This window comes from Monodon monoceros, unplaced genomic scaffold (assembly GCF_005190385.1).
Source record: "Monodon monoceros isolate NGI ecotype Baffin Bay Population unplaced genomic scaffold, NGI_Narwhal_1 Super_Scaffold_6, whole genome shotgun sequence".
Taxonomy (NCBI): Eukaryota; Metazoa; Chordata; class Mammalia; order Artiodactyla; family Monodontidae; genus Monodon; species Monodon monoceros.
Window position 1 is genome coordinate 42,957,747 of NW_021703783.1, and position 15,800 is coordinate 42,973,546.

The following is a 15,800-nucleotide window of genomic DNA, read 5'->3' on the forward strand; positions in this document are numbered from 1 at the left end:
CTGGCTCAGATGGATTAAAATTAGCCAACATTCCTGGAAGATCACATACCAAATTATATAGGTAGAGTGAGGCAAGGAGGCAAAATAAAGGAGGTGATCTAGAAGGAAGTTGAATGGGTGGGAGGCCTAGTTAAAACTCAGCCTTGATTTGAAAATTTGTGAATAATACACAGTGTAAACTAGCTGCCTGCCTCACTCTGACTCATTCCTTAGTCAGTTCAGACATTACTTCTTCCAAGAAGCCTCCTCTGATCCCCCAAGTCTACACTAAGTGCTCCTGTCTTGTATAAGTTTCTATTAACAGCCTGTACCTCTCCTGCCATTATTTCCATAACACTTTATTATAAGTGCATATTTATTTGTGTCTACTCCTTGGTACTGTAAGTTCCTCTAGGGTGGAAACCGTATGTGGCATGCTCACCACCATACCCCAGCCCCTAGCACAGTGCCAGCCTCCACAGTAGTGCTTCAACACAAATCAACTGAACCAGTGAGTAAGGTGTGGCCCTGGATTTTGGCACTTGGAGAATGTCTGCAGCAGCCCCATCCAGGCCTACATTAGGGCACCCCAGATGTAGTTTACTGGTCTCACTGAGGCCAGAGTTAGATTGCTCTAGAAAGCAGATTGCTGGTATGTCTATGTTCACATACAGGGGTGTATGTGTGTGTGTGTGTTTGTGTGTGTGTGTGTGTGTTTGTGTGTGTGTAGATGGGAGAATGGGGAAGACTAACATATTGGGGAGAGCGGCTATCACAGTGTAAGACCTTAGGAAACTAATTCTCTGGGAATTAAACCAGCCAACTTTGAGGGACTTGTCCCTCAAGGACCACAGCCCTGTTTGGGGCTCAGAATCAGTTGTTCTTGAACCCAAAGTCAAAAATACTTGCTTGAATGCTGGTGAAAGAGGGCCTACAGTTTTCAAAGAACTTCTATCTTCTGATTTCCAGAGAAATATGGTCCCAGGTGTCCTCAAGGATGCTGTTTACCCTTTTGGGAAAGAAATGGCTGTCCTAAAGTTGCCAGGTTTTATGATAGAAACTTCACCTCCAAAGTAGTAGGGGGACTTTAACCGTGGAGTGAAGAGGTTGGCAAATCCTCTTCTCCAAAACCAAGTATAAAGTTGGAGAAAACTGTCAAAAATAATGGTTTAAGATCTCTGGAAATCAACCAAAAGTAAACAACAAATTGAGAATCATTTATTCATGAAAAACTGCTAGTTCTTCCAGTGAGATCAGCAGGAATCTATGATCTTGCTTGAGGCGGCTCAACCGTCCTCACTCAGCAGAGCTGGCCAGAAAGTCAGCAGCTTTGCTGCCAGAGGGGGGTGGGCACAATTTCAGGCAGAAGGCAAAAACACACCACAACCTTACCAGTAAAAGTAGCAAACTTGGTAGGACATGGACAGGGAAAACCCAGAGCTCTTCTAGCCTGCGCTTGTGGCCCTGGTTGGGGCAAGCAACAGACCAGTCAGAAATTTAGCAGTGAGATGGGACTTCCCTGGCGGTCCAGTGGTTAAGACCTCGCCTTCCAATGCAGGGGAAGCTAAGGAGCTAAGTCGGGGAGCTAAGATCCCACATATCTTGGGAGCTAAGTCGCTAAGTCGGGGAGCTAAGATCCCACATATCTTGGGGCCAAAAAACCAAAACGTAAAACAGAAGCAATATTGTAACAAATACAAGGAAGACTTTAAAAATGGGAGGAAAAAAAAGAAATTTAGCAGTGAGAGCCTGGAAATGAGAGAGCCATTGAAGAGCTGGAATAAGCTCTTCACACAGAGTCAGCTGACTGGAAAACTATGCACATGCATGGGGAGGCCTAGGAGAGCCAAGCTGAAAGCTAAAGCCAATGCTAATTTGAGGACTGGCTGAACCCTGAATGTCCTCCCAGGCTGTGACAACCAAAAATGTCTCCAGACATTTCCAAATGTCCTCTGGTGGGAGTGGGGAAGCAATACTGTTACCAGTTGAAAACTACTACTCTAGAGCAACATTTCAGAAAATAACAATTTCAAAAATTTTTTAGAAATCAGGAGAGAAATTTAAATGGTATGCTAAAAATTTTTTAACACAAAAGATGGCAGGAAATGAGGAACAGAAAAAAAATAATAAACTAAGACCTAAGGAAAATAAAAGTGTTTGATACAAATCCAGTGACATTGATAATTATATTACTGTAAATGGACAAAACTTCCCCTATCAAAGGTAGAAATTGTGAGACTGGATACAAAAGCAAGACCCAATTATATGCAGTCTATAAGAGATATACTTTAGATCCAAAGACACAAACAGAATGAAAGTAAAAAGATCAAAAAAGGTATACCATGCAAATAGTAATTGTTAGAGAGCTTGAATGGCTATATTAATCAACGTTGAGAATAGAAATATTACTAGAGACAAATAGAGACGTTTTACATCATTACATCTGAAAAGTATAAAGTTTATAATGTATATGCAACTAACAACAGAACCCCAAAACAACATGAAGCAAAACGAACAGAATTGAAAGGGAAAATAGACAACTCAACAATTATAGTTGAAGATTCCAATGTTTGGCTCTTGAGTATTTTTTTTAAAGATTCTTCTTTGATATGAACCATTTTTAAAGTTTTTATTGAATTCGTTACAATATTGCTTCTTTTTTTAAAGATTTATTATTTATTTTTGGCTGTGCCAGGTCTTAACTGCAGCATGCGGGATCTTCATTGAGGCATGTGGGATCTTTGGTTGGGGCATGCGGGCTTCTCTCTAGTTGTGGCGTGCGGGTTTTCTCTCTCTTGCTGTGGTACACGGGTTCCAGAGCACGTGGGCTCTGTATTTTGTGGCAATGAGGGCTCTCTAATTGAGGTGCGAGAGCTCAGTAGTTGTGGCGTGCGTGGGCTTAGTTGCCCCACGGCATGTGGGATCTTAGTTCCCTAACCAGGGATCAAACACGTTGTCCCCTGCATTAGAAGGTGGATTCTTTACCACTGGACCACCAGGGAAGTCCCTATTGCTTCTGTTTTATGTCTTTGGATTTTTGGGGATGAGGCATGTGGGATCCCAGCTCCCAGACAAGGGATTGAACCTGCATCCGTGCACGGGAAGGCGAAATCTTAAGCTCTGGACCACCAGGGAAGTCTCTTGAGTATTGATAAAACAATTAGGCAGAAAACTGGTAAGATAAGGAGACTTGAACAACATTATCAATCAACTTGGTCTAACTGATAGTTATAACACTTTACTCAACAACAACAGAATACACTTTCTTCACAAGCACACATTAATCATTGTCTAGAATAAATAACATTCTAGGCCACAAAACAATTCTCAATAAAACTTAAAAGACTGAAATCATACAAAGATTGTTTTACAACCACAGAGGAATTAAATTAGAATTTAACAGCAAGAAGAAATTTGAGCAGCCACTATGGAGAACGGTATGGAGGTTCCTTAAAAAACTAAAAATAGAGTTGCCGTATGATTCACCAATCCTACTCCTGGGAACATATCCAGAAAAGACGAAAACTGTAATTCAAAAAGATAAATACACCCCAATGTTCATAGCAGCACTGTTTACAATAGCTAAGACATGGAAGCAACCAAAATGTCCATTGACAGATGAATGGGTAAAGAAGATGTGGTATATACATATATAAACATCTATATATGTGTGTGTATACATACATACATATATATATATATATATGATGGAATAGTACTCAGCCATAAAAAAAGAATGAAATTATGTCATTTGCAGCAACATGGATGGACCTAGAGATTATCATACTAAGGGAACTAAGTCAGACAGAAAGACAAATATCATATGATTTCACTTATATGTGAAATCTCAAAAAAAGATACAAATGAACTTACTTATAAAACAGAAATAGACTCACAGACATAGAAAACAAATTTATAGTTACCAAAGGGAAAAGGAGGAGGGATATGGGCTTCCCTGGTGGCGCAGTGGTTGAGAGTCCGCCTGCCGATGCAGGGGACACGGGTTCGTGCCCCGGTCCGGGAAGATCCCACATGCCGCGGAGCGGCTGGGCCCATGAGCCATGGCCGCTGAGCCTGCGCGTCCGGAGCCTGTGCTCCGCAACGGGAGAGGCCACGACAGTGAGAGGCCCGCGTACCGCAAAAAAAAAAAAAAAAAAAAATGTGGTATGTCCATATTATAGAATACAATTCAGCAATAAAAAAGAAGGAACTATTAAGATAAGCAGCAACATGGATAAGCCCCCAAACATTATTCTAAATAAAGGAAGCCAACACAAAATGCTACATATTGTATGATTCTATTTATATAAAATTTCTAAAAAAGGTAAATCTATACAAACAGGAAGCAGGTCAGTGGTTGCCTAGAGGAACCTGGAGTGGAAGTATGAACTGACTTCAAACAGGCACAAGAGAACAGTTTGGATGAAGAAAATTTTTTATGACTGGACTGTATGATAGTTGCACAAATTGTATGAATTTAGTAAACAATTCTCAAACTGTACACTTAACCTCAAATTCAATAAGTGAATTTGAGGTATGTAAATTATACCACAACAAAACTGTTAAAAAAAAAAAGGTAAGGCTCTCTAACTGCAAAGGAATCAAAGACCAAAACTGATTGATCATAAGAAATGTCTCTGTACTCTTCTCAAATCTCTGCTGTTAAGAGAGGCCCAGGTATGTTAGGAAAGGAGAATTCCTAGAGTCTGAAAGTCCAATCCAGAGAAATCTCAAATTCCAACCATTTGATCCATAGATTTAGAAATGCAATTATTAAAACTTTCTATCACCAAAGACTATAAAGGAAGAAGCTGTTGCTAAAGATGTCACAGAAGAATTGACTTATTCTGTGTGGCAGAGACTGCCAGCTGTCCCACGATATATATTCTCCCCTTCATCCATAATAATGGAATTTTTAGGTGAATGCATGGCTGCTCAGAATGAGGACTACAGTTTCAGTCTGTCTTGCAGCTAGGTGTAACAATGTGACTAAGTTCTGGCCAATACATGTAAGCACAAGCCAGATGTGCTATGCCCTTAAAGGGCAGATGCCTGTCCTTCCTTTCCCCATTCCTGCTGGCTGGAGCCACCTTGGACTGTAGGATGGCAGAGCAAAAAGACAAAGGAGTCTGAGCCCCTGACAAATTAATAGAGAAAAGATACTATATCATTCCAGGTTTTTCCATGAGGAAGAAAGAAACATCTGTCTTGTGTAATCCACAGTTAATTTTGGTGTCTGTGACATGCAGCTGAAACCACATCCTATAATAAGAACATGATCTCTTGTATACAATCCAGAGGCTATAGAGTGTGGGCAGTTATTTCCAAATGTATCCATTAACCATTCAGAAAGGAACAAAGGATGGGAAGGACAGAGGGAGGAAGGAAGGAAAGGTGAGGGAAGGGTGAAGGGAGGAAGGGAAAGAGAGACAAAGGCAGAGGCAGACATTTCTATCCAGCCCTGATATGGAGCATTTTCCTGCTGAGTAAACAAGGAGACCAGTATATACCTAGGGAGAATGGTTGTGATTCTTAAACCTCTCTTTCTTCATGTAAAGGAGAACAAAAGCCAAATGAGAAATGCCAGGAACAAAAGCCAAATGAGAAATGAAGCCATCCTGTCATGGAAAGGGAGGCTCTTCCAGGCTTCTGGTTCCAGATCTGAGCCCAGAGCTCGTGAAAAGCTCCCATGATGAGGCTGTGGACTGAAACAGGACAGGACACTGGAGAGTCAAAGGACGACCCGATGAGGCTGCCTGGACAGGAGAAGAGGAAGAAATTTTCTTCAAGATAAAGTTGCAAAAGGCAGGAAATTATTTTGAAATTATTATGCCCCAGACTATGCCAGTGCTGGAGGAGGAAGGGCATAAACATAGATGGGAGACAGACATTGTGGTGAGTGGCCTCTGGGATTCAGACAAATTCTTGCCTTGTGAAAACACAGTGAAAGAGTGAAGGAGGGTTCGGAAACTGGAAGAGAAGGAACCAGCCTCTTCCACAGGCTTGCAAGAAGGGCCATATGCAGGAACCAAACAGGCAGAAAAACACTTTTCCCCAGAAACAAGGATCTAGCAGAATACATCAAAATTCTAAGACCTCAAACTAAGCCACCAAAAAGTGTAATAAATTGAAGATGAAGAAGAAACTGATCAAATATGCCCTTTCTAAATGCTGCCACTAGCAAGCTAAGAAATCTCTATTCTTGCTTGAGCAGATGGCTGGAAGGATATGCAACTGCTACAAGAGTAGATTCTGTAGAAAACAGTCACTGCCTCCAAGAATTTGAAGAGTGTCAGACTTGGAGAGGCCCACAACCCTGATTAACTTGAAATGCTGCCTTTTTCATCTATTAAAAAATGTACACATACATATTAATTGTAGAAATGATACCTAGGAATAAATTTAACCAAGGAAGTGAAAGACCTGTACTCTGAAAACTAAAAGACATTGAGGCAAGAAATAGAAGATGACACAAATAACTGGAAAGATACACCATACTCATGAATTGGAAGAATCAGTATTGTTAAAAAAACAAAAACAAAAACAAAAAAACAAGGCAATCTACAGATTCAATATAATCCCTATCAAAACACCAACGGCATTTTTCACAGAGCTAGAATAAATAATCCTAAAATTTGTATGGAATCACAAAATACCCTGAACAACCAAAGTAATCAAGAGGGGAGAACAAAACTGGAGACATCACACTTCCTGATTTCAAACTATAATACAAAGTTACAGTAATCAAAAGAGTATGGTACTAGCATAAAAACAGACACATAGACCAATGGAACAGAATGGAGAGACCAGAAATAAATTCATGCTCATATAGTCAATTAATCTACAACAAAGGAGGCAAAAATATACAATGGGGAAAAGACAGTCTCTTCAATAAGTGGTGTTGGGCAAATTGGACAGCAACATATAAAAGAATGAAACTGGACTACTTTCTTACATCATATGCAAAAATAAACGCAAAATGGATTAAATGGAAGATGCCATCATCTTAGAGATCCCACCCAACACCAGCTCCCATTGATTAATCAAGGGAAGGGCCTCTGACTCAAGCTAGCCTTATGATAGAACCCTCGACCCCTGATTACAATTAACTGATTCAGGGATTGTCATCTGATCCAAGTACTTTTTTTTTAACTTGGCTCCATGATGATGAAGCTATGAGATGTGAGGTTTGGAGATGTCAAAGACCATGTGTCACTGTGAAGAGGAAACCAGTCTCAGAGAGAAGCTAAGGTGTGGACAGGAGCCAACACCTCCACTTATACACTCTTTCCTACTGAAAGTTTCCAGCCCCTCTTTCCTACTCTAAGATACCAACTCAGCAACCCACTCCTTTCTCTCCTCCCTTTCACCCTCTATCGTATCATTGCCATCAGTACACAAACATGATGCTATTTCTCCCATCTTCAAAATGAATGGAGTCTCTTGACTCTGCTTCCCTTCCAGCGACTGCCGCATTTCTCTGTTTCTTATTAGAGCAAAACTCCTTGGAGGAGCTCCCTGTACTCATGGTCTCCAATTCTCCTCCTACCCTTCACAGAAATGACTTTCTGAGATAGATAACCAAGAGGGAGCAGCCATGGAATGGAGATCACCTGATGATGAGAAGAGCCAAAACATGGGACCTGGTCTGGGCAGGACCCACTCTGGGAAGAGTGGGGGGTGTTCCATGAGGCTTTGCATGAGACCCCCAAGGTTGTGGGGATGGACATAAAGAACGCAGAAAAGGCAAGTGGAAGTGAGGGATCGCGCCGGGACTAACCTCATAATCGGCGGTGGTGCCAATGGGTCATTTGGGGAGAATTTGTCCTCCCATATAGCATATAATTACGTAGCGTTTGCTGTGGACTATGCACTGTTCTATGTGCTGTACACATTTCTTTGTTTTGCATGTCTTTTTTATTGAATTTTATTTTATTTAATTTTTTATACAGCAGGTTCTTATTAGTTATCTATTTTACACATATTAGTGTATATATGTCAATCCCAATCTCCCAATTCATCCCACATATTACCACATTGAATCGTTGCTACAACCCTATGCAATAGATACTATTATCATCTCCATTTTTGCATATGAGGAAAATGAGGCACAGAGGGATTAAGTAACTTGCCCAAGTTCATGCAGCTAGTAAGAGGCAGATGAGGAAATCTGATTCCACATCTATGATTTTTAACCACTATTTGAAGGGAGATAAAAGGCGTGCCATGCAAAAAGCATCAAGTGTCCAGGTGCCCGAATCCACCCAAATCGCCTCTCTCAGGTCCCTCCTATAAAGAGTCTGGAGCCAGGACCGTTGGGGTGTCCATGACTATGCAGTCATCACAAAAAAACTGTCACCCTGGAATCTACAGGTGGTTCATATAAGCTCAGGTCAAGTTGTTTCTTTCTTTTGAAATGTTTTCCACCTCATTCCCTTCCTCTCTGTCTTTTGGAAACTTATTCCCTCTCTTTGCTTTCCCAGGTATTTACTCCTGTAGCCCCTTGTCAACAGTTTCCTTCCTCTTCTAGTTTTTGATAGGAATCTGCTGGATGCTGCCAGCAGACAGAAGTCCAAAGTCCTAGAAATTAGGGGGATTCAGGATGAACAAGGGAAATTTGGGAGAGAGTAGGAAAAGAACCCCCTCTCTCCATAAACTGCTAAGTCTCCCCAGTTGCACAGAAGACAGGGCACTGATTCTCTAGCTTGGCCTGTGACTTCCCAGCTCCATCTCACCTTTACAAAGTTTTTTGTATACATAACCTCATGTATGCTTTACCAGAACCGCTTGAGGGGAGATATTATTATTCCCACTTTACTGGGAAAGACATTGAATCACTGAGGGGTTAGATGACTTTTTTTTTTTTTGCGGTACGCGGGCCTCTCACTGTTGTGGCCGCTCCCATTGTGGAGCACAGGCTCCGGATGCGCAGGCTCAGCGGCCATGGCTCACGGGCCCAGCCGCTCCGCGGCATGTGGGATCTTCCCGGACCGGGGCACGAACCCGTGTCCCCTGCATCGGCAGGCAGACTCTCAACCACTGCGCCAGCAGGGAAGCCCCAGAGTGGAGAATTTTATCACAGGTATCCAGACTTCAACTCCCATGTCTCACTGCACCAGCATGTGCAGGAACTCTGAGCAAAGACCTCTGCTGTGGGTCTTGCTTTTCCACATTAAAAGTATTCAAATGATCTGAGGTGAAATCAAAGTTCTTGAAACAGGACATGGCGTAATGTATATATAAGAACTTTGCAAAACTGTGAAGTGCTATACAAACATTATTTGTTATTAAATAATTTGCACTTATATGAAGCATGTTTATATACCTGCAGCTACATGCCATGGAGTGTGACTAAGCAGAGTCAGCTGCTGTCTTGGATCCAGATGATTGCTCTTTTCTGTCAAAGTAAATAACTAAGAGCTCATTTTATAACTTGATAGTATCTCTCCCTTATTTAATAGACTGGTGTCATCTCATGGGGCCACTACTTGGAATAAGAGGACATCCAGATTAAGAGAAATATACCTAAGTCATACCTCTGTCCCCCACACACTCCTTTACTTAGTGGGTGGCTACAGCAATGTTGTCTTGGTGACATCCAGGATGTCCCCAGCCTGTCTGATGTTTGGTTCCTCAGCTGCTGCACCCCCTTCCCCATCAGACACGCAGCCAGCACCCTCAAGCCTCACAGGTCCAGCTGCCTGGCCAGCAGGTTCCCAAAGCCTGAGTCACATGCCACAATTAAGTCGTAGTTGTCTTGGAGGTGGCTCACCCCTCACTGGTCTTCGCAGGTATCAGTGCAGAAGATGGAAGAACACCCTGGGGGAGTTTTCCTCCTCCTTCAGTAGGAGAAATTCAGATCTCTCCTTTCCCGGCAACCTTGGAAGAGTTGGCATTTCTCTCCTTACCTACAAAGCCCTCTGAAATGTCTCCTAAGTGGAGTCTCAATTCTGCCTTTGAAGATTGTTTACTTGCAGTTCATATTCATTTCCTGGTTGAAACTTGTCCCTGACTATTAAATAAACACACACAATTTAAAAAAATCTTCACTCCTCCTGTTCCTCTGTCAGAAATTCCAAAAGGACCATTTTGTTATTGTTCCAAGTTTGGCATTAAAATTCTCTGTATCATTTTGTTCTGGTCCAGATGCAGTATTTACACTGCTGTTGCTCAAGAATATCTCAAATATTCTGGCCAGGCAATAGTTCAGTGACCAGCAAGCCCCAATTACTCTGGATGGTGCTCTGTCCTCCCACCTCCCATCACTTCTGAGTTGAGGTTGACAGGAGATCAGACAGCTGAGGCTCAGGGGAAAGGCAGGCATGCCCCATAGGGGAAAAGGAGGCCATGGAGGACAGAGGCTCCCCTCCTTTCATGGGGAAAGAGCTGGAAGAGAGGCCCATGCAAGTCTGGCTAGAAGAGGTTCAGAAGGTTTATGGAAACAGAAGCAAAAGCCACATCACAGCTGCTGGCCAGAAAACCTTGCTACAAATGTGTGTGGACAGAGGTGCTCCCCAGGGTGAAATTAAGCACATGCTCAACGAATAGTATTCAGAAATAGAAGGACCTGCTCTGCCAGTTACTTTTAAGGTATGTAATGACCCTCTCTGAGTCTCAGTTTCTTCCTCATTAAAACTGAATAATAATATCCTTCTTTCAAGGTTGTTGTGAATATTAAAGTGCTTAGAACAGTGCCTGGTATGCAGTAACCACTATGTAAGTGTTTGCTGTTGTAGTGTGTGGTGAACGGCAGGGACTGGAATCCTCTCTGCCATTTATTAGCTAGGTAATCTTTTTATAAAATTAGTTAATTATTTAATTTTTGGCTGTGTTAGGTCTTCGTTGCTGTGCGCAGGTTTTCTTTTTAGTTGCAGCAAGCAGGGGTGGCTAGTGGGGGCTACTCTTCGTTGTGGTGCGTGGGCTTCTCATTGCGGTGGCTTCTCTTGTTGCACAGCACGGGCTCTAGGTGCGCGGGCTTCAGTAGTTGTGGCACGCAGGCTCAGTAGTTGTGGATCGCGGGCTCTAGAACGCAGTCTCAGTAGTTGTGGTGCACGGGCTTAGGTACTCTGCAGCATGTGGGATCTTCCCAGACCAGGGCTCGAACCCATGTCCCCTGCATTGGCAGGCGGATTCTTAACCACTGTGCCACCAGGGAAACCCCATTAGCTATGTAATCTTGTACAAATCACTTAACTTTCTGAGTCTTGGTTTCCTCCTTTATAAAATAGGGATAAAATCACAGGGCTTGTTGCAGGGGTTAAATAAAAATTAAATGGATAGTATTTGGAAAACACAGTGCTTGGGACAGAGTGAATGTCCAGTAAATGCTAATTATTATTATTTCTATGATTTTGTTGTTACATTTCTCTCACCATCTCTAGTCTTGCTGCTCTTGTACCCCTCCAGTCCAGTTCATACCAACTCATTCCTCAAGGGCAGCAAAATTATCTTCTTTAAAAGTAAGTAGCCTCAAAATGAATCTATAGTGACAGTAAGCATGTCAGTGGTTATCTGGAGCTAAGGCAGAGGAGAGGGAGGATGAACTGCAAAGGGGCACCAGGGAAATTTCTAGGATGAGAGAAATGTTCTATATATTGACTAATGGTGGATGCACAGGTATATTCATATGTCAAAACTCATCAAACTTTACAATTTAAAGGATGCATTTTGTTATATATAAATTTTGCCTCAATAACTGGTTGTTTCAAAAGGTAAGCAGCCTCCCTGGTCTTCTATTAATTACATTGCTATATTTTCTCTTTTCCATGACATTTATCAGTATATAAAATTATTTCATTCATTTCTTTATATGTCTATTCCCCAACTCCTCCCCACATCAGAATAGAAACTCTTTGAGGGCAAGGGCTCTGTCTGTCTTGTCCACCACTATAACTCTGGCATTTAGAACTATGCCCAGAACACAGTAAGAGCACAGTAAATTCTTCTTGAATTTATTCAGACTAACTGATTAAAATCCTTCAATGGTTCTACCACCAAATTATACACTGATTTCATCCATTCTCATCATCCTTGCTCCACTACTTTAACCTAAGGTAACAATAATTTCTTGCTTGGATTATGCAATGGTGTCTCTGGAGGGTGTCCTTACTTCTACCACTGCCCCCTCATTTCAGTCTCCAAAGAGCCCTTACAGTGATCTTTAAAAAATTTAAATCAGATCACATTACCTCTCTGCTTTAAAAAAAAAATGTGGAAAAATTTGATTAAGAGGCTGAATAAGTGAATAAGAAAAGGAAAGTCAATTTAAAACTCTAGGAAAATACAAAAGCTATATAAGAAAAGTTGTGATCCTAATATGAAATAAACTAAAATGTAAAATTGGAGCACTTATAAATTTCGGTCCACAAATTCAAAACTACCTCAACTATTAATGATGGGGTGGGGGAATAGCCCTCAGAGCAAAAAACTAAGTCTTCTATCTGCATAGGTTACCTCTTAAATGTCTGTTGTGCCAGGACTTCCCTGATAGCACAGTGGTTAAGAATCTGCCTGCCAATGCAGAGACACTTGTTCGAACCCTGGTCTGGGAAGATCCCACATGCTGCAGAGCAACTAAGCCCGTGTGCTACAACTACTGAGCCTGGGCTCTAGAGTCCATGAGCCACAACTACTGAGCCCACGTGCCTAGAGCCCGTGCTCTGCGACAAGAGAAGCCACTGCAATGAGAAGCCCACGCACTGCAATGAATAGTAGCCCCTGCTCGCTGCAACTAGAGAAAGACCGCACGCAGCAACGAAGACAAAACGCAGCCAAAATAAATAAATAAATAAAATAAAATTAAAAAAAAAATGTTTGTTGTTCCAGTCTACATGCCTTTTTTTTTTTTTAAATATAAGTAAGCAGAGTGCCTTTTTTTTTTTTGGCTGCGTTGGGTCTTCATTGTTGTGTGCGGGCTTTCTCTAGTTGTGGCAAGCAGGGGTTACTCTTGGTTGTGGTGTGCGTGCTTCTCATTGCGGTGGCTTCTCTTGTTAAACAGCATGGGCTCTAGGTTGCGGGCTTCGGTAGTTGTGGCACACAGGCTCAGTACTTGTGGCTTGTGGTCTAGAGCGCAGGCTCAGTAGTTGTGGCGCACAGGCTTAGTTGCTCCGTGGCGTGCGGCATCTTCCCGGACCAGGGATCGAACCCGTGTCCTCTGCATTGGCAGATGGATTCTTAACCACTACGCCACCAGGGAAGTCCCTACATGCCCTTTATATCTGATGAATCTCTACTGCCTTCCTGCCATGGTGGGACACATGTGTCTTCTGTGAGGTCACCCAGAGTCTCATGTGCCTAAACACACAATGCAGCTGGGACTATCTTGAGTCTTGCCACTTCCCCAACATACTACCAAAAAGTGAACCCTGGTCTTCCCTCATCAGAATTCACCAAAGTGAATCTCCTGGTCTTAGGGGAGAGGCCCTGCTTCTCTGAGACATTGTATAAACCCACAAGACACATTCCCTTTTGTTTCTTTCCCTAAATCCTATAATTTCTCTAAAGATATTAAGGTTGGGGGAAACTAAATCTGGAGAAAGTACAAGAAATGTATTTATTCTATTCCATTAGATATCTCACCCTAGGTAAAGAAGTACCAAATCGGCTCCCTACTTGAGTGGGGAAGGGGGAAATAAGAAACCAAGGAGCAATGAAAATGTGTAAATTAGTATCTCAAAATATTGCCTAGCTATAGGTAGTATGGCTACTCCCCCTAGTAAATTTTTGTGTCTTCAACAAAGAAAATTTATTTTTGACCTAGATTTAACCTTCTCAATAGCATGGAGTCTGAGGTTTGAATTTTCCAGGGCAATAGGCACTGTGACTGTCTCCCCAACATTCCCATTCTGTCTTGTGATTAGTCTAAACAATTCGTGGCAATTTACCCCCTTGTCAGTGACTGGTCCACAGATGGACAAACCTAAGCCATCCAGGTCTCATTTGGGTCAATGTGATTTTTTTTTTAAATATAAATTTATTTATTTATTTATTTTTGGCTGCATTGGGTCTTCATTGTTGGGTCTTCGTTGCCATGTGCAGGCTTTCTTTAGTTGCGGTGAGCAGGGGCTACTCTTCATTGGGGTGCATGGGCTTCCCATTGAGGTGGCTTCTCTTGTTGCGGAGCACAGGCTCTAGGTGCATGGGCTTCAGTAGTTGTGGCACAAGGGCTCAGTAGTTGTGGCTCACGGGCTCTAGAGCACAGGCTCTGCAGTTGTGGTGCACGGGCTTAGTTGCTCTGTGGCATGACCCAGACCAGGGCTCGAACCTCTGTCCCCTGCACTGGCAGGAGGATTCTTAAGCACTGTGCCACCAGGGAAGTCCCTGGGTCAATGAGATTTAAGGAAAGCCTCGGTGAGGGCTCTGGGAAAGAAACTTCCTAAATCTTTAGCATCATGGAAAGACAGGCTCTCTCTTTTCTTATAAGTTGTGAATGAGGAAGCACAGAGTTCCCATTCTGGCAGTCGTGCCACAACAATAAAGGTAATTGGATTTAGGGTAAAGACTAAACTGTGGATGCCAGAGCAAAGCAGCAGAAAGATGATGCAATTATCGTTTAGCTATGGGGTCCTGCCCTAACTTTTTCTTTGTTGTTTAAACCAATGTGAGTTGACTTTTCTGTTACTTGCTGCTCAATGCATCCTACCTGATACAGAGAATTTGGTGCCAGGAATAGACGTGATGCAAATAACAGACTTAGTGGGTTGTATGGTGGCCCTCCAAAAAATACGTCCACACCCTAATCCCTGGAACCTGTGAATGTTACCTTCCTTGGAAAAGGGGTCTTCGGCAGACGTGATTAAGTTACATTTAATTATTTTCAAGTTCAGCTGGATGTTGAAGAGACACCAACTAAAGACATTTTAATTTTAAAAATTCACATTTGACCTTTATTACGTGATCACTCCTCAAGATCAAAAGTCTTTTCAATAGAACTTCATATGGCTCAGAAGTTTAAGGATTTTTAAAGAATAATAATTTCGTTTCATGACTTTTTTTTTTGAGGTACGCAGGCCTATCACTGCTGTGACATCTCCCGTTGCAGAGCACAGGCTCCGGACGCGCAGGCCCAGAGGCCATGGCTCACGGGCCCAGCCGCTCCGTGGCACGTGGGATCTTCCCGGACCGGGGCACGAATCCGTGTCCCCTGCATTGGCAGGCGGACTCTCAACCACTGCGCCACCAGGGAAGCCCATCGTTTCCTGACTTTTTTGACAATGTTACTAATTTCGGGAATTTATTCTCCTGTAACTACAATCCTAGTCTGGGAATCTAAACACCTGAGTTCTGTCAAGGCTATGATGCTAGGGGACCTCCCATAAGTCACTTCCTCCTCTGAGCATTAGTTACTCCTATGGGACTATCAGCAGTTTCCAAGTGCCCAGATGCATCAGAATCATCTAGGTCCTTTTGACAAATACAGATTTCTGGGCCCCACCCAAGCCTAATGAATCAGATTTTCTAACACCAAGGCCCAGGAACCTGTATTTTAATTAACCAGGTGATTATGATATACACAGCCAAGTTGGGGAACTACTGAATTAGATAAACTCTAGTGTTCCTCGTAGCTCCAAAAATTTGATTTTCTGATTTCTGTTTCTTCTATCGCTATCCTGTCTCTGCTACTAGATATTGTGCTAAAATACAAAAACAAAACCACAAAATAAAGAGTGAAAAACCAAGACCGTGATTCAACCATATTTGTATGCTTCTAGCACCTACACAGGGCCTCGTCTATAGTAGGCACTCAGGTAATAGTTGAAGAATTAATCAATGGTGATTAAACAAACGAGTGTTACTTCATGTGAGTCCCAATCACCTATGGA

The 15,800-nt window shown here is 42.4% G+C and overlaps 1 long non-coding RNA gene across 1 annotated transcript; it reads left to right on the top strand.

The window, feature by feature from the left end:
* The first annotated feature begins 10,227 nt into the window (after positions 1–10,227).
* On the top strand, positions 10,228–15,625 carry LOC114886004. The gene is made up of 2 exons (XR_003791228.1): positions 10,228–10,569; positions 14,980–15,625. It is a non-coding gene; the product is annotated as an uncharacterized LOC114886004 (long non-coding RNA).
* The last annotated feature ends 175 nt before the right edge of the window (positions 15,626–15,800 follow it).